The sequence below is a fragment of the Cherax quadricarinatus genome, chromosome 50 (assembly GCF_038502225.1).
Source record: "Cherax quadricarinatus isolate ZL_2023a chromosome 50, ASM3850222v1, whole genome shotgun sequence".
In the NCBI taxonomy this organism is placed as follows: Eukaryota; Metazoa; Arthropoda; class Malacostraca; order Decapoda; family Parastacidae; genus Cherax; species Cherax quadricarinatus.
The window spans coordinates 2,898,580-2,919,268 of record NC_091341.1 but is presented as its reverse complement, the minus strand read 5'-3'; positions in this window follow the sequence as shown (position 1 = coordinate 2,919,268).

Genomic DNA, 20,689 nt, shown 5'->3' with positions numbered 1-20,689 from the left:
AGTATCTAGACTAGTGTGTACTGCAGTATCTAGACTAGTGTGTACATCAGTATCTGGTATAGTGTGTCCAGCAGTACCTGGAGTTCTGCGTCATGCAGTACCTGGGATAATGGGTCCAGCAGTACCTGGGATAGTGATAAATTAGACACATGTGCAACTCTTGGGTATCTGTATTAAGGAAATGTTTCGCCACCCAGTGACTTCATCAGTCCATACGCAGGAGAAACTTGAAGAACAGGAGGGGAATAAGGTAATCAGTCCCTCAACCTTGAGTCGATGTGGTCAGTCCATCAATCTTGAATAGAATACGGCATATGAGCGGAGAAGCAGCTTGGGCAAATGTGACACCATCTACGACTGCTGCACCTCTCCTGCCTACGGTTTATAAGCTGCTTCTCCGCTCATATGCCGTATTCTATTCAAGATTGATGGACTGACCACATCGACTCAAGGTTGAGGGACTGATTACTTTATTCTCCTCCTGTTCTTCAAGTTTCTCCTGCGTATGGACTGATGAAGCCACTGGGTGGCGAAACGTTTCCTTAATACAGATAGCCAAGAGTTGCACATGTGTCTAATTTATCAACATGTCGGTTCTGTGAACCATTCATCTACAAACCTGGGATAGTGTTAAGCAGTACCTGGACTTCTTACGTCATGCAGTACCTGGGCTAGTGTCCAGCAGTACCTGGACTAGTGTGTCCAACAGTACCTGGGCTTGTGTGTCCAGCAGTACCTGGGATAGTGTGTCCAGCAGTACCTGGAGTTATGCATCATGCAGTACCTGGATTAGTGTGCCCAGCAGTACCTGGGATAGTGTGTCCAGCAGTACCTGGAGTTCTGCGTCATGCAGTACCTGGGCTTGTGTGTCCAGCAGTACCTGGAGTTATGCATCATGCAGTACCTGGACTAGTGTGTCCAGCAGTACCTGGAGTTATGCACCATGCAGTACCTGGACTAGTGTGTCCAGCAGCACCTGGAGTTAGGCGCCATGCAGTACCTGAGCTAGTGTGTCCAGCAGTACCTGGGATAGTGTGTCCAGCAGTACCTGGAGTTATGCGCCATGGAGTACCTGGACTAGTGTCCATCAGTACCTGGGCTAGTGTATTCTGCAGTACCTGGAGTTAAGCGTCATGCAGTACCTGGGCTAGTGTGTCCAACAGTACCTGGGTCAGTGTGTTCTGCAGTACCTGGAGTTATGCGTCATGCATTACCTGGGCTAGTGTGTCCAGCAGTACCTGGGCTAGTGTCTTGCAGTACCTGGGCGTGTGCGCAACAGTACCTGGGCTAGTGTTCTGCAGTACCTGGCTAGTGTGTCCAGCAGTACCTGGGCTAGTGTTCTGCATTACCTGGAGTTATGCGTAATGCAGTACCTGGGCTAGCCTGTTCTGCGGTACTTGGAGTTATGAGCCGTGCAGTACGTGGGCTAGTGTGTCCAGCAGTATCTGGGCTAGTGTGTTCTGCTGTACTTGGGGTAGTACGTCCAGCAGTACCTGGTTAGTGTATCCAGCAGTACCTGGGCTAGTATGTCCAGAAGTACCTGGGCTAGTGTGTCCACCAGTACCTGGAGTTGTGTCATGCAGTACCCGAGATCATGCCTCTCGGTGCCTGGAGTCGTGCATACTGTAGTATCTAGAGATCTGAATGAAAATCTATTGGAGGATCATGTTTCCAGAGCCAACAAAAAATACACGTACTCAGTTTACACTATAAAAAAGATCTGAGGAAGGAATGAACTCTTAGTCTATATTTGCTGTTAAATACGCAGAGGAAAAATGCGAGCGAGGGCCGAGGTTCTGCTCACGATCCAGCCTCCTAATGTACGCCGACCGGCATTACTCCTGAAGCCGGGTATTGATTATGCCTCCGTCGGATATGAAGTATAAACAGCCAGGCAAATCAAGATGCTAACAAGGAAACCTGTTATGGAACCCAGCTGTTACGCCAATGATCTGGTGAACCACAGGTACAGGTAAACTATTTCATCACTACACAAATAACCCGCACACAGGAGAGAAAAGCTAATGACGATGTTTCATCATCCACCTTATTCCACGTTCCTACTATTAAAGAAGAACTTCCTAAGATCCCTATGGATCATCTGTGTCTTAAGCTTCAATCTGTGCTCTCTTAACCTCGGTCCTCTTAATTCAGATAATCTATCCCTACTGCCCTTTGAATTTCTCTAAGAAAAAGTTGTGTCATAATCATGTCTCCTGTAAGCCTCTTCTCCGCCAATACTTAAATATTTGTTCAAGTTTCTCAATGCTCTTCATAAGTTTGCTACTCCTGAATAAGATACCAAAGTTATTTAGTTCATATGTACCTCCGTTAATGTTTAGCGTGATATGACTGCTGCTTCTTACTACCCAAGTTTTGCTCTGTCTCCGTGTTTTCCCTTTCCTTCTTTAATCCTCATGACCCTTCATTTATTTAGCTTATTCCCCAGCAACCCCCCGGAGGACCACGTCTGAAGCCTGTCTGTCTCCTTGGAGCCTATCTCTGTCCTCTTTTTTTTACCCTTCTCATTAGTTTTACATCAGCAGAAAACAAAGACACCATCTTATCTGGTATGTCACTTACAAATGTTATTAACTGTAGCGGTACCAGGACTGATCCTTGGGGAAACCTATTTGTTACTCTCTCCCATCCTGATGTCTCACTTCATACTGTTACTATCTGTATTCTAATGCACTGAAGAGCTTGACATTTTATTCTTGCCTGTTCTTCCAGTTCTGAATCAGTCTGTGGTGGGGTTAAATGCTTTCTTATAGTTATATAGTTAATGAATATCTTGTCCAATCAAAACTATCTTTCTGTTTATCATTGTGAATCTCAATGCCCCATTAATTTTGTTATTCCCGTCCCTAAATCTATGCTGGTTTTCTGCAGCTGGCCAGTCTGGAGTGACTACTTAAAGATCGTCGCTATGTGGTTACACAGTGGCTCTCTCAGTGCCAAGGAGATAAGATGTCTGGTCCTATTCAATGCCAAGCTACTTCAAGAGAGTTTCATTATTTTTGTTTTGTTTGGATATTTTCTAGTTCTTGATGGTCTGTCTTGATTTCCCTGATTTCAGACAGTGTGTGTGTGTGTGTGTGTGTGTACACTCACCTATTTGTGTTTGCAGGGATCGAGTAGTAGCTCCTGGCCCCGCCTCTTTGTTGGTCACTACTAGGTCCTGCTCTCAGAGCCTTGTCGTACCTCTCGTGTGTGTGTGTGTGTGTGTGTGTGTGTGTGATTAACGCTAGATTCGAGTGTCGTCGTTCTTATCGATCATTATCAGGCAAGTCAGCCAAGATAAGCATCTTCGTTGAATTTGGTGAGCATCTTTAGTGTTTACAAAACTCAATGGCAGAAAGCGTGTGTCAGCGTTGTTAAAAAAGATATGAAAAACAGTCTGCCCTGTTTTTTTAGAATAAAATTCGTTTTTCAAAAGTCCGTGTTTTTCATTTGTATTTTTTTCATCTTTATATTCATTTTTTTACTGAGTATAATGCTTTTATAATGGATTAAGGTCTTCTCAACATACTTTTACCTGCTATATTGATAAATTATATTTTCTCTAATAGCATAAGTTAAATAAAATCTTTCTCAATTGTGTACTACATTATTGTGTACACTGCACTGTGCAGTGGAGAGTTTTGTGTTGGATATTCACAAGCTTCTGCAATGAATATTGTACTGTATTACTACGGTTTCCATTGTACATTATATTTCTTATTAGAACAATATTGATGTTATGCCATACATATCATTGAACATGTTAGAAAAATGTTAAGATTTCAAATGAATCGATACACGTACTGACAGTTACCTCTTTGTGCTACACAAAAGATGATTAAATCCAGAGTGAAGGCATTCATGGAGAGACCTGTTAGGTCAATTAACTGAATAAAGCATAAATACTCCCTTCAGAAGGAGCACAACATGACAAGGGAATTACATAGAAACGCAGACATTGCACTGAAAAAAAAATCAGCTCATAAATTGAAATACTCATAACACTTGAAAATATGTAATGAATTTGCTAAGAAAACCTATGATGATCAGAGCCTTAGGAAGATGCATTTAATATAAGTTTACCCAGTGAAACTAGTGTACCAGGGACCTCCAAAAGCCCATCTACACAGTCATTCAAGTTCAAGAGTAGTGTAAGTTCATTATCTGATCGCTCTGTTCAATTCTTTGCTTTATGTTCTTTATTACAGAAAATAGATAAAGCTATACACAAAACTACTAAATTAGAAAAAAAAATTAATAGACCCGCAGTTTACCGGTGTTTTATCCCTGTAATATTTCTCTGTGTTGTAGAAAATGACAGCTGAAATAACTTATAACGATGTTTGGACTAAAGGGTTATATAAACCCCAACAAGGCATGATACTGGTGGATAACCTTCCATGTGAAGCGAACAAGGAATGTGAACTAGCACTGGCTTCTGAACTGGAATGAGAATGTGCAACATTGATACAGTGTTAATGTACTCATTTACAACACATTACATGAATCTTGTTGAAAAGGAAATATCTCCCAAACAGTGTTACGTCATATTGTTGAAGTGCAAAATTAATTTAGGAATCATCACCTGCCTCTAGCTTGGATGAGAGAGGAACTAGCACCACAGATTCTAAATGACGCATAGTGGAATAACCAAGAAGCATGCATAGAAACATATATCAAAAACTATCAAATTATCAGAAATATGTTGAGATATGTTTTGAACATCCTGATGAAATAGACAAAAAAAAAAAAAAAAAAAAAAAAAAAAAAAAAAAAACGTTCGTTGTACATAATGCAAACATTCAAATTTAGTCATCAGCTGAAATTAGTGTCTGCTGGATTAAATAAGTTAGAGATGACTGCACATTGGGTCAATACGTGCAAGTGTGGCTTGACCTAAAAGATGCACCCGTGTTACATAATTACAAAGAAATAATTGATGAGAGAGTTAACCAGTGTGTGACACTTGCTCACCCAGTGTTATATCAAACACATCACAAGTACAAAGGTTGTAAATTGACCAGAGAGCAAGAAGAAGCTGCTGAGTGGATGACACAGATCAATGAAGATTTGTTACCGCCTCTGTCTGCTTCCTCCATTGAGGATGATGAAAATATGTACCCTAAATCAATGCTGACCCCAAAAATGTCAAGCTCTCTCTCCTAGGCCAAGTGATAGAAATAGGAAAACAGAGACGTAAAAATCTACCACTTTGGTTTCAAAAGAATTTTGTTATTTAATGCTTGAATTAGGTAGCCTTACAGCAAACTCTGCTTCAGTAGAGAACATCATCTCTATTTCTGAGCAAATTCATACTGAATTAAGAAGATTCGGCAATGAAAAATTTGAGGTGCAATATGATGCTTAAGAGTAAACCCGAGGACTGGTAACCACTACTAAACATACACACAGTAACAATGTTCACTCACTAGTGTCATACACACAGTAACAATGTTCACTCACTAGTGTCATACACACAGTAACAATGTTCACTCACTAGTGTCATACACACAGTAACATTCTTCACTCACTAGTGTCATACACACAGTAACAATGTTCACTCACTAGTGTCATACACACAGTAACATTCTTCACTCACTAGTGTCATACACACAGTAACAATGTTCACTCACTAGTGTCATACACACAGTAACAATGTTCACTCACTAGTGTCATACACACAGTAACATTCTTCACTCACTAGTGTCATACACACAGTAACAATGTTCACTCACTAGTGTCATACACACAGTAACATTCTTCACTCACTAGTGTCATACACACAGTAACAATGTTCACTCACTAGTGTCATACACACAGTAACATTCTTCACTCACTAGTGTCACACACACAGTAACAATGTTCACTCACTAGTGTCATACACACAGTAACAATGTTCACTCACTAGTGTCATACACACAGTAACATTCTTCACTCACTAGTGTCATACACACAGTAACAATGTTCACTCACTAGTGTCATACACACAGTAACATTCTTCACTCACTAGTGTCATACACACAGTAACAATGTTCACTCACTAGTGTCATACACACAGTAACATTCTTCACTCACTAGTGTCACACACACAGTAACAATGTTCACTCACTAGTGTCATACACACAGTAACAATGTTCACTCACTAGTGTCATACACACAGTAACATTCTTCACTCACTAGTGTCATACACACAGTAACATTCTTCACTCATCAGTGTCATAACATACACACATACTCCTAGCATACATCAGGGGGATTACCAATAGACCCCTGATTGTCTTCAAGCAGGCGCTGGAGAGGCACCCAAGGTCAGTACCTGACCAGCCGGGTTGTGGTTCGTACGCTGGATTACGTGCAGCCAGCAGTAACAGCCTGGTTGATCAGGCCCTGATCCACCATGAGGGCTGGTCATAGACCGGGCCGCGGGGGCGTTGACCCCCAGAACTCTCTCCAGGTATACTCCAGTAACAATCTTCACTCAATAATGTCATACACACAGTAACAAGCTTCACTCACCAGTGTCATAACATACACACAGTAACAAGCTTCACTCACCAGTGTCATAACATACACACAGTAACAAGCTTCACTCACCAGTGTCATAACATACACACAGTAACAAGCTTCACTCACCAGTGTCATAACATACACACAGTAACAAGCTTCACTCACCAGTGTCATAACATACACACAGTAACAAGCTTCACTCACCAGTGTCATAACATACACATAGTAACAAGCTTCACTCACCAGTGTCATAACATACAGTAACAAGCTTCACTCACCAGTGTCATAACATACACACAGTAACAAGCTTCACTCACCAGTGTCATAACATACACACAGTAACAAGCTTCACTCACCAGTGTCATAACATACAGTAACAAGCTTCACTCACCAGTGTCATAACATACAGTAACAAGCTTCACTCACCAGTGTCATAACATACACACAGTAACAAGCTTCACTCACCAGTGTCATAACATACACACAGTAACAAGCTTCACTCACCAGTGTCATAACATACACACAGTAACAAGCTTCACTCACCAGTGTCATAACATACACACAGTAACAAGCTTCACTCACCAGTGTCATAACATACACACAGTAACAAGCTTCACTCACCAGTGTCATAACATACACATAGTAACAAGCTTCACTCACCAGTGTCATAACATACACACAGTAACAAGCTTCACTCACCAGTGTCATAACATACACATAGTAACAAGCTTCACTTACCAGTGTCATAACATACAGTAACAAGCTTCACTCACCAGTGTCATAACATACACACAGTAACAAGCTTCACTCACCAGTGTCATAACATACACATAGTAACAAGCTTCACTCACCAGTGTCATAACATACACACAGTAACAAGCTTCACTCACCAGTGTCATAACATACACACAGTAACAAGCTTCACTCACCAGTGTCATAACATACAATAACAAGCTTCACTCACAAATGTCATACACACAGTAACAAGCTTCACTCACAAATGTCATACACACAGTAACAAGCTTCACTCACAAATGTCATACATACAGTAACAAGCTTCACTCACAAATGTCATACACACAGTAACAAGCTTCACTCACAAGTGTCATACAGTAACAAGCTTCACTCACCAGTGTCATAACATACAGTAAGAAGCTTCACTCACAGGTGTCATACAGTAACAAGCTTCACTCACCAGTGTCATAACATACAGTAAGAAGCTTCACTCACAGGTGTCATACAGTAACAAGCTTCACTCACCAGTGTCATAACATACAGTAAGAAGCTTCACTCACAGGTGTCATACAGTAAGAAGCTTCACTCACCAGTGTCATAACATACAGTAAGAAGCTTCACTCACAAGTGTCATACAATAAGAAGCTTCACTCACCAGTGTCATACACACAGAAACAGGCTTCACTCACCAGTGTCATAACATACCAGTATTAATAAACTCTAGTTATTTTAAAGCTAAACTGTAAATTTGTAAAGTATCTATCGTAAATGGTTGTTTAATTATGTAAAAAAAGTGAATGCTATTCTGTTTAGTACAGATGCTTCACTATATTGACTTGTTTTGTACATTTATAAGAAGTGAATTTTCATTGTACACTTTACCTTAAAATACTGTATTGTATTATGTTACCAGTTTATCTGTAAAAATTCAACATTTATAACAATGATCTACTTTCCATTAATGATTTATATAAATATGAATTACTCTTCAGTATTAATGTATACAGTATGGTACTTTTTTAAATACTGTATTCTGGACCAACCTATAATAAGCATAAATAAAAGATTAAAAGCTAAATTGCTCTAACTCTTTATACTGAAACTATAATAAATATTTTTTTTTTGAGTTAAGGAGGCCTGTTCTGGGACTGGGCCGCGGGGGCGGTGACTTTAGGAAGCGACTACACATAAACTGCAGGTAAGGTGCCAAGTCAGGCTTGAACTTTTTAAAATACTTGGTCCGAGAGGGTAAGTGGGAGGCTAGCCGGGGAGTAACGAAAGACAACCTGACTCTCAGTTTATCAGCTTCTAACTTGAAATGACTGATATTTCTAATTATATTTTTCTCACGTAGTACTACATTTCCAGTCAAGATGTGTCGGTGTAAGATATTTTAATCTGGATACTTTGTGGTATTACGTTTTGAACTTGCAGTTCAAATCAAGCACGTTTTATCCTGTATCTTTTGGTACAGATATTTCAGAGTGAAAATATCCGGCATTATCTAAGTCGTAAAGAGCTGAAAGGGCAAGCTACTTGTGTATGTCAGCTTTCCCCCCAACATCACCACCGACCGACCTCCCATTGTCGCCGGCTCACACACTGCATACGGCCCGATATTATTGTCCAAAAACGATTATTCCTGATTCATGGAGCCCAACCCAAGTCCCCCTCTCTGCGTCTGATCAGCCTCGGTAATTTATAGCCTATTTTATTGCTTGATTCGAGAGCCAAGCGAGACTCGACACCGTGGAGGGGAAGTGATATTTTCTATTGATGGGAGAAGAGATGGGGGAGAAGAGGAGGGATTTCAAATGCTTTGGGAAATAATTAAATAAATTGAAAGGCGGACAATGGTGTAAATGTCAGTGCCAGCGTTGATGCACTGCTGTTGGAGAGCATATTAATATAACGAAAATACGTGAGGTTCACCACCTTATTGTGTCTCAGTACCAGTGAACAGCGATACTGCTGATCCTTGATACCGCTGATCCATGGTACCGCTGATCCATGCCTTAAGTGATCCGTGGTACCAGCTAGTGATCACACTAACTCCAACCTACTACTTTGACTCGTTTAAAAATTTGGAATAATTTACATTGGCTTGCTGGCTCATCCTCATTTAAGTAAACAGGTATTAATGTAAATCAACATGCAGTGAATTCGGATGTTGCGGCAAGCTAATAGATCGCCCTCAGCTACTTGCTCGAAAGACACATAGATATATAAATTTTCTAGCAAATTTTTTCTCCTAAAGGATTCATTTACAAGGAAAACATATGATATTAGCTCAAGGCTCTGTTTGCAATGTAAAGTGCAGGATATATATTGCAGATGGATTTCCTCTCCAAAAGAGAATTTTTAACGGAAAACTGCTTCGGAATTCCAAAAACAGCAGAGACATAACGAGGATTTATTCGCCACGAGTTACTTCTTAACCGGTTTTATGGTCATCTACTGAACCTTTCTTGGACAAACTTTTCTCAATTGCCTTCCTTGAAGGGGTAGCGTGCCCTGATGCTGTTGAAGGGCTCTTGTTGAAAGGAATTGGAGCTAACCTGCCCTTCCAACGATTAAACCTGATTACTCACTATTCACAGTCGCTGTATGGCCCCTACGTGTTTACAGATTCAAAGTGGAAATCGTAATAACAATAATATCAAGAATAAAAAGGCACAATACGTGATTGAAACAATACGCAAATAACCCGCACATACATGGACGAAACTTAGGATGTTTCGGTCCGAATTGGTCCATTAACTAATCACAAGCGCTTGTGTGTCTAGTTAATGGTTTAAGTCGGACCGAAACGTCGTCATAAGTTTCTGTGTGCGAATTATTTGTGTAATAATAATTATGCCAACTGTCTGTTTGCACTTCATAAAAAAATGCCTCTTGATCAGTTAAGATATTCGTATTTGCAGTCTACAGGCCCAACACAGCTTGTATTATCGAGTAAACTCTGCAGGAGGAACTTGTCAAGTTCTATGTAAAACATTTCAATAATCTTCCACAATAAAACATTCTGTTGCCGAAAAAATGTCGAGAGCTCATAGACTCTTTGAGTGTTAGTCTTAGTAACAGCCACACCACCACCTCCCCACCACACCATACCCTACACATCATCCCACTATACCATCTCCACCTCCCTTACCACACCACCTCCACTACCAGACCAACTTCACTACCACACCATCTCCACTACCACACCAACTTCACTACCACACCATCTCCACTACCACACCAACTTCACTACCACACCATCTCCACTACCACACCAACTTCACTACCACACCATCTCCACTACCACACCATCTCCACTACCACACCAACTTCACTACCACACCATCTCCACTACCACACCAACTTCACTACCACACCATCTCCACTACTACACCAACTTCACTACCACACCAACTTCACTACCACACCAACTTCACTACCACACCAACTTCACTACCACATCAACTTCACTACCACACCATCTCCACTACCACACCAACTCAACTACCACACCAACTTCACTACCACACCATCTCCACTACCACACCAACTTCACAACCACACCATCTCCACTACCACACCATCTCCACTAACACACCATCTCCACTAACACACTAAATCCACTACCACACCATCTCCACTACCACACCAACTTCACTACCACATCATCTCCACTACCACATCATCTCCACTACCACACCAACTTCACTACCACACCATCTCCACTACCACACAAACTTCACTACCACACCATCTCCACTACCACACCATCTCCACTACCACACCAACTTCACTACCACACCAACTTCACTACCACACCAACTTCACTACCACACCATCTCCACTACCACACCAACTTCACTACCACACCATCTCCACTACAACACAAACTTCACTACCACACCATCTCCACTACCACACCATCTCCACTACCACACCATCTCCACTACCACACCATCTCCACTACCACGCCATCTTCACTACCACACCATCTCCACTACCACATCATCTTCACTACCACATCAACTTCACTACCACACCATCTCCACTACCACACCTTCTTCATCTCCACCTCCACTATCACACCATCTCCTCCACTATCACACCATCTCCACTACCACATCATCTCCACTTCCACATCATATCCACTTCCACATCATATCCACCTCCACATCATCTCCACCTCCACTACCACATCATCTCCACCTCCACTACCACATCATCCCCACCTCCACTACCACATCATCTCCGCCTCCACTACCACATCATCTCCACCTCCACTACCACATCATCTCCACCTCCACTACCACATCATCTCCACCTCCACTACCACATCATCCCCACCTCCACTACCACATCATCTCCGCCTCCACTACCACATCATCTCCACCTCCACTACCACATCATCTCCACCTCCACTACCACATCATCCCCACCTCCACTACCACATCATCTCCACCTCCACTACCACATCATCTCCGCCTCCACTACCACATCATCTCCACCTCCACTACCACATCATCCCCACCTCCACTACCACATCATCTCCACCTCCACTACCACATCATCTCCGCCTCCACTACCACATCATCTCCACCTCCACTACCACATCGTCTCCACCTCCACTACCACATCATCTCCACCTCCACTACCACATCATCTCCGCCTCCACTACCACATCATCTCCACCTCCACTACCACATCATCTCCGCCTCCACTACCACATCATCTCCACCTCCACTACCACATCATCCCCACCTCCACTACCACATCATCTCCACCTCCACTACCACATCATCTCCGCCTCCACTACCACATCATCCCCACCTCCACTACCACATCGTCTCCACCTCCACTACTACACCATCTCCGCCTCCACTACTACACCATCTCCACCTCCACTACCACATCATCTCCACCTCCACTACCACATCGTCTCCACCTCCACTACTACACCATCTCCACCTCCACTACCACATCATCTCCACCTCCACTACCACATCGTCTCCACCTCCACTACCACATCGTCTCCACCTCCACTACTACACCATCTCCACCTCCACTACCACATCATCTCCGCCTCCACTACCACATCATCTCCACCTCCACTACCACATCGTCTCCACCTCCACTACTACACCATCTCCACCTCCACTACCACATCATCTCCACCTCCACTACCACATCGTCTCCACCTCCACTACCACATCGTCTCCACCTCCACTACCACATCGTCTCCACCTCCACTACCACATCATCTCCACCTCCACTACCACATCGTCTCCACCTCCACTACCACATCATCTCCACCTCCACTACCACATCATCTCCACCTCCACTACCACATCGTCTCCACCTCCACTACCACATCGTCTCCACCTCCACTACCACATCGTCTCCACCTCCACTACCACATCGTCTCCACCTCCACTACCACATCATCTCCACCTCCACTACCACATCATCTCCACCTCCACTACCACATCGTCTCCACCTCCACTACCACATCGTCTCCACCTCCACTACCACATCGTCTCCACCTCCACTACCACATCATCTCCACCTCCACTACCACATCATCTCCACCTCCACTACCACATCATCTCCACCTCCACTACCACATCATCTCCACCTCCACTACCACATCGTCTCCACCTCCACTACCACATCATCTCCACCTCCACTACCACATCATCTCCACCTCCACTACCACATCGTCTCCACCTCCACTACCACATCGTCTCCACCTCCACTACCACATCGTCTCCACCTCCACTACTACACCATCTCCACCTTCAACTCACTGCTGCCAGTGGAAGTCGTTTCGCATTCTACCATGCCATGGAAACAGGAGAAGGGGAGAGATAATAAAATGGAAGAAAAGTATGAGTGTTAGTTGACACTGCTGTTTCCTGACGAACAAAACACCACTGCCACTTAATGATTCACAAAGAAATTCACACCTTTTAATTAATAAAGAAAATCTTACTGCATGACGATGTACTGAGGTTTATTATGTATCACCAAAGGCATAGGTACAATAATAACCTAGTAATAAATGAAGAATTATCGACAGTATGTAAGATAACAGGACACATACGCAACTACAGTGGCAACGTTTCGCTCCTCATGAGCTTTGTCAAGCCGTTACAAACAATATAAAGACACAGAGGGTATATAAAACATGATAAAACTTTCATGTTGCTCTGCGAAAGTTTGGTTATCTGGCATATAACCACCTGATCTTTCCTCTTCAAAGATAACCGAAGATAACATTGCTGTGTGACCGATAAAGAGCTGTTACTTGTTTGAATGCATGATATGTGACGGACATACAACTGAGTGTTGAATGTTGACATCGAAGCACTACCATGTGGAGGGTAACACCAGAGAACATGGCTACACAAGGGCCTATGTGCTACGACCTGAAAGGGTAAATTAGTATAGCCCTTTGAGAACAAAATGGTCCAAATCGGAGCGAAACGTCGTATTCAAAGCTTCTCTCTGTAATGTGCGGGTTGTTAGGTAAGACACATATGCAACAGTTAGACAACTTTATTCCGAAAATAAAGTTGTCTAACTGTTGCATATGTGTCTTACCTAACAACCTGTCGGTATTGTATACCATTTTGATGTTCAATGTGCGGGTTGTATATATTAAGTTGTATTTTTGGGAAATTTCTCATTAAGAGAGTGCCATATACAAACATATTAGATAACTGTATGAATTGTGACTATATATTCATCTGACGTGTACATTTAATTATACCCAGTGAACCACTGACATATAGTGTTCCAGGAAGTGAGTACGCTGCTCGTTCTATGTTTTATATTAAGTCACATCGCTGTCTGTATATGCAGAACTGTTGAAAATATGTTTGTAATAAAGCTTGAGTTATCAACTACTATTTCATACACCATTCACAGGATGTGCATGATAAAATGATACATTTGACATTAAGACTCAGGAAATCGCAGTATCACATTTGTAAACAACTACCAGAACAGACAGGACTCGAACTCATGGCAAGCCAGTCCTAAAACTAGAAGGCCAGTCTCTAACTAATCTACCTACTTCCAGGTAAGTAGGCTCGTACAGTGGTCAGACTGAGGGACTGACCACCTCAAAACTTTAAGGGTGATGGACTGATTACATCGTCTTCAAGTCTCTTCTGCTTCTATCAACTTTTCTGTACTCGACTGAAGAAGCCTACTGTGTAGGCGAAACGTTTCGAAATAAAGATACCTAACTGTTGCATATGTGGTAGGTAAGACACATAGGCAACAGTTAGGCAACTTTATTCCGAAACGTTTCGCCTACACAGTAGGCTTCTTCAGTCGAATACAGAAAGTAGGCAGGAACAGTAGAGATATGAAGACGATGTAATCAGCCCATCACCCTTAAAGTCGTAGAATTTGAGGTTGTCAGTCCCTCTACGACTTTAAGGGTGATGGACTGATTACATCGTCTTCATATCTCTACTGTTCCTGCCTACTTTCTGTATTCGACTGAAGAAGCCTACTGTGTAGGCGAAACGTTTCGGAATAAAGTTGCCTAACTGTTGCCTATGTGTCTTACCTACCAACCTGTCGGTATTTTATACCATTTTAGTGGTCAGATAGCTGGCCTGCTAGTTTAGTATTGGCTTGCCATAGGTTGGAATCTTGCTCAGTCCATGAGTTAATATTTAAGACGTTGAAGTAATGTTCCGCTTTGAAAAATGTAATTATATTGAATATTTAAACTGCATCCAGATATTATTAAAATGACAACGCTACTAAATTTCCAAATTTTCGTGAAGCATCTTATAAAGGTTTAAGACAACAACAGGCAGCTTAGTTATGGAGGATGACTTAGCCAGGTAAGATGTTAATGGTTCTGGGGACACATCGCTCTTGCAGAAGGCCAGACCCCGGAAGGTCTGGTCTGGGTCTGGACCGCGAGGGTCAACACCCTAGCACTGCCCCATGAAACAATCTCCAGATTAACTCCATTTCACAATGTTGATGGATTAACGTCAGCTAGACCATCTCTCTTGGAGGATATCCTTCCAAGAGAGAACCCGCAATAATGGATTCAAATTGGATAAGTTTAGATTTAGAAAGGATATAGGAAAGTACTGGTTTGAAAATAAGGTAGTTGATGAGTGGAATGGTCTGCCTAGTAGGGTTATCGAAGCTAAAATCTTGGGTAGTTTCAAATTTAGGTTGGATAAATACATGAGTGAGAGGGATTGGATATGAGTGGGGCTTGCACGTGAGTAAATAGAATTATCAAATATCATTGCTTGGATAGCGTTTATTTTGTTAGTTGTTAGGTAAGACACATATGCAACAGTTAGGTAATGTTCAACAGTTAGGTATCTTTATTTCGAAACGTTTCGCCTACACAATAGGCTTCTTCAGTCAAGTGATGAATGGTTTGAAAAACCGACAAGTTGAAGATTGAGACACTTATGCAGCATATGGGAATCTTTTCAAGTACAGAAAAGTTGTGATGAATGGTTTGAAAAACCGACAAGTTGAAGATTGAGACACTTATGCAACATATGGGAATCTTTATTCAGGAAACGTTTCGCCACGCAGTGGCTTCATCAGTCCGATACAAAGTAGATAGAAGTTGATAGAAGCAGAAGAGACTTGAAGACGATGTAATCAGTCCATCACCCTTAAAGTTTTGAGGTGGTCAGTCCCTCAGTCTGGAGAAGAGCATTGTTTCATAGTCTGAAACAATATGTTAGTGGGTTGGATTTGTGAAGGACCTGCCTAGCACGGGCCAACAGGCCTTCTGCAATGTTCCTCTTTTCTTATGTTCTAAACGTCAGCACCACGCTGTGGTGGTGACGTTGAAACCACTCGAGAAACTTGTTAAATAACTTCTTGAAGACAGGGCTCAATACCATTAACTCCAACACACGCAGCAAATTTCACCTATTGTAAATCGCCTGAAAGATTAGACAGTAGTAAAGTCTGAGTAACAACAGTTGATTGTAAGTAGGACCTGCCTCGCGAGGGCCAGCGGGTCTGCTGTCTTGTTGTTCCTAGTATGTCGTAGGAAGGATGCGATGGGCAGGGACAGCCTCCGCACCTCTTGCATGATCTGAATTTCTGCATTGTCTGATTGCTTTAATTAAACATATCTTCTGCTCTGATCCTCTCCCACCTCCGAGGCTGTGATGAATGGTTTGAAAAACCGACAAGTTGTCGGTTTTTCAAACCATTCATCACAACTGTCAGACACGGCAGCATCATGGGGTCTTGTTACAAAGTATTCTTCAACACTTGTTCAACCTTTGGACGAAGACCTACTTCGACTAGTGGATGGTACCACTATGACCCCGCCTCCATCTGCTTCACGTCACCTCACTACAGTATATAAGCCACGTCTACGGCCCTATGCTGTACATTCTACAAGATTGATGGACTGAACACATCGACTCCAGGTTGAGGGACTGATTACCTCATTCTCCTCCTCTCCTTACGCCGTCCTCTTTGTATTGGACTGATGAAGCCACTGTGTGGCGAAACGTTTCCTGAATAAAGATTCCCATATGCTGCATAAGTGTCTCAATCTTCAACCTCCGAGGCTACTCCTACTCCTACATTCTACAAGATTGATGGACTGAACACATCGACTCCAGGTTGAGGGACTGATTACCTCATTCTCCTCCTCTCCTTACGCCTTCCTCTTTGTATTGGACTGATGAAGCCACTGTGTGGCGAAACGTTTCCTGAATAAAGATTCCCATATGCTGCATAAGTGTCTCAATCTTCAACTTGTCGGTTTTTCAAACCATTCATCACACGCTACTCCTACTATTGAGAAATTAATAGCTCAACCTTTAAAGGTTATAATAATCTCTCTGTTTCTAAGTCTACTGTGATGAAGTTTCAGCTCTAGTTTTTAGTCCAATGCTTGTTAACTTTCCTGTGGAGGAGAGGCAGCCACGCAGGGGAAGCCTCTGTGTTGTTCACAGAGCTCTTTGATCCTCAGGCACACCAGTCAAAAGTTGTGACACAAAATGCTACCGCCACTGAGCTGCTGGTAACCGTCAGAGAATGACAACAGGAAAGACCTCCCTCCCAACGCTGCAACAGGAGGTATTACGAATTACGAGCACTGAGGTGCTTCTAACCTACCGAGGAACCCGTAGGAGATTCTCGTTAACTTTATAATTAATCTAAATGGATACAAGACAAAATTAGCGCAAGAAAATACACTTTAAAAATTTACTCAGACAGAACCTACATGCTGTTTACACACTTTTGTATGAAGACCATTTTATGCGTAAAGAGTTTTTTAACAAGCGATATGCCTGTGACCGGTTTCAAGTCTTCTTACTCCCACACCTGGCCTGTGGCCAAACTTTTCTGGTGCTTGCCTGGTCAACCAGGCCCATATATCTGTCACAGTCCGGTTGATCTGGCACTTGGCGGAGGAAGTGATTCAGTTTTCTCTTGCCCTCTACAGTTTCCTGCACAATTTTTATTATCTGCTGGTAGTATGGCTCCATTATTTCTAACTGATTTTATTATACACTTCCTCCTATAGCTCTCGCTCCAATACTTTATTACAGTGGTGTGTAAGTTTGGGACTAGGCCCTCCAGTATCTTCCAGTTATCGTGTATATCTCCTCCGCTCCAGAGATTACAAATTCAGTATTTTCAGGAGTTCCCAGTAATTTAAATGCTTTATTGTCTCTGCGGGAAGCAAACAGTCTCTGTATCTGTTCCAGCTCTGATATTTCTCTTACTCTAAATGGAGCCATTAACACTGAAGAGCACTCCAGGCGAGAAAGCACAGGTGATTGTATCACCGTTGGCAATATTAGAGCACATGGTCTCAATAAAATAGGTTATAATAATAAGAGCCTCACATTTAAAGATCATGTCTGAGAGATTAATCATAAGCACACTTGTAACGTGATGAAAGCCTTAGAATTTAATTGGAGAACAAGAAGTTGTGACCCCTAGAGCGAAAATCTGGACACATGACCCTGGTCATAAGTCTAGGCTCGTAAAGTGCAATCAGAGAACACTGTACCATGGGAGAACCAGTAAAGGACTTTAGAAGGGTGATAAAAAGTGTCTCAAGAAGAATAGTCTATTACTGTTATATGGAGGATATTATTTTTATACTGATGTTAAGTGCTAAACTCAGCTGGCTTGTTCAACAAAAGGAGTGCTGTGGGCACGATCCTCCATCCGTTACACGTGAAACATACATAACAGGGACTCTCTGAAAGTCATTAAGAACATAAGAACATAAGAATGTAGGAACACTGCAGAAGGCCTACTGGCCCATACGAGGCAGGTCCTTATCAAAACGACCTCTACCTAAAGCTTCCCAAGAAATAACTCCCGTACCCCATGACACCAATCAAACCCAGCCCCTCCCACTCATATATTTGTCCAGTCTCTTCTTAAAGCTACCCAAGGTCCTAGCCTCTATCACCCCACTGGGAAGACTGTTCCACGCATCTACAACTCTGTTAGAAAACCAGTACTTACCTATGTCCTTTCTAAATCTAAATTTATCCAACTTATATCCATTATTTCTGGTTCTTACCTGGTTCGACACCCTCAGTACTTTATTAATATCTCCCTTGTTTATGCCCGTCATCCACTTATACACTTCAATGATATCTCCCCTCATTCTACGCCTCTCCAGAGAGTGGAGATTTAAGGCTTTAAGTCTATCTTCATACGGGAGGTTCCTTACACAGCAAATCATTTTAGTCATTCTTCTCTGTAGTAAGGGGACCAAAACTGAGCAGCATAATCTAAATGAGGCTTCACTAGTGATGTATAGAGCTGGTAGGTAAGACACATAGGCAACAGTTAGGCAACTTTATTCCGAAACGTTTCGCCTACACAGTAGGCTTCTTCAGTCGAATACAGAAAGTAGGCAGGAACAGTAGAGATGTGAAGACGATATAATCAGTCCATCACCCTTAAAGTTTTGAGGTGGTCAGTCCCTCAGTCTTGAGAAGAGCATTGTTCCAAAGTTTGAAACAATATGGAGTGGAAGTGACAGGATGAAGCCTTATATAGCGCCAGGAGGTGAGACGTAGGTCACTAGTAGAACGCAGATGTTGGGAGGTCAGGTCCCTCTCAAATCCAGCCGTCTCACCTCCTGGCGCTATATAAGGCTCCATCCTGTCACTTCCACTCCATATTGTTTCAAACTTTGGAACAATGCTCTTCTTAAGACTGAGGGACTGACCACCTCAAAACTTTAAGGGTGATGGACTGATTACATCGTCTTCAAGTCTCTACTGCTTCTGTCAACTTTTCTGTACTCGACTGAAGAAGCCTACTGTGTAGGCGAAACGTTTCGAAATAAAGATACCTAACTGTTGCATATGTGTCTTACCTAACAATCTGTCGGTATTTTATACCATTTTAATGTTCAATATCTCCTTTATTAATACCTATCTTCCACTTATACACTTCGATCAGGTCTCCCCTCATTCTTCGTCTAACAAGTGAATGTAACTTAAGAGTCTTCAATCTTTCTTCATAAGGAAGATTTCTAATGCTATGTATTAATTTAGTCATCCTACGCTGAATGTTTTCTAACGAATTTATGTCCATTCTGTAATATGGAGACCAGAATTGAGCTGCATAATCTAGGTGAGGCCTTAGATGTATAAAGCTGCAGTATGACCTCTGGACTTCTGTTGCTTACACTTCTTGATATAAATCCCAGTAATCTATTTGCCTTATTACGTACGCTTAGGCATTGCTGTCTTGGTTTAAGGTTGCTGCTCACCATAACCCCCAAGTCCTTTTCGCAATCTGTATGGCTAATTTCTACATCATTTAACTTATAAGTGCTAGTGTTATGGACACTCCCGAGCTTCAGAACCTTGCATTTATCTACATTGAACTGCATCTGCCACTTTTCTGACCAAGAATATAGTTTGCTTAAATCCTTCTGAAGTTCCCTAACATCTACGTTTGAATCAATTATCCTACCTATCTTTGTGTCATCGGCGAATTTGCTCATATCACTAGTAATTCCCTCATCAAGGTCATTGATATATATTATAAACAACAACGGGCCCAAGACTGATCCCTGTGGAACGCCACTTGTTACAGATCCCCACTCGGATTTAACCCCATTTATGGACACTCTCTGCTTCCTGTCTGTGAGCCATGACTCGATCCATGAGAGCACTTTTCCCCCAATGCCATGAGCTGCCACTTTCTTTAACAGTCGTTGTTAGGTAAGACACATATGCAACAGTTAGGTATCTTTATTTCGAAACGTTTCGCCTACACATTAGGCTTCTTCAGTCGAGTACAGAAAAGTTGATAGAAGCAGAAGATACTTGAAGACGATGTAATCAGTCCATCACACTACAACTTCTTTAACAGTCTTTGGTGCGGAACTCTATCAAAAGCCTTACTAAAATCTAAGTAAATAATATCAAAC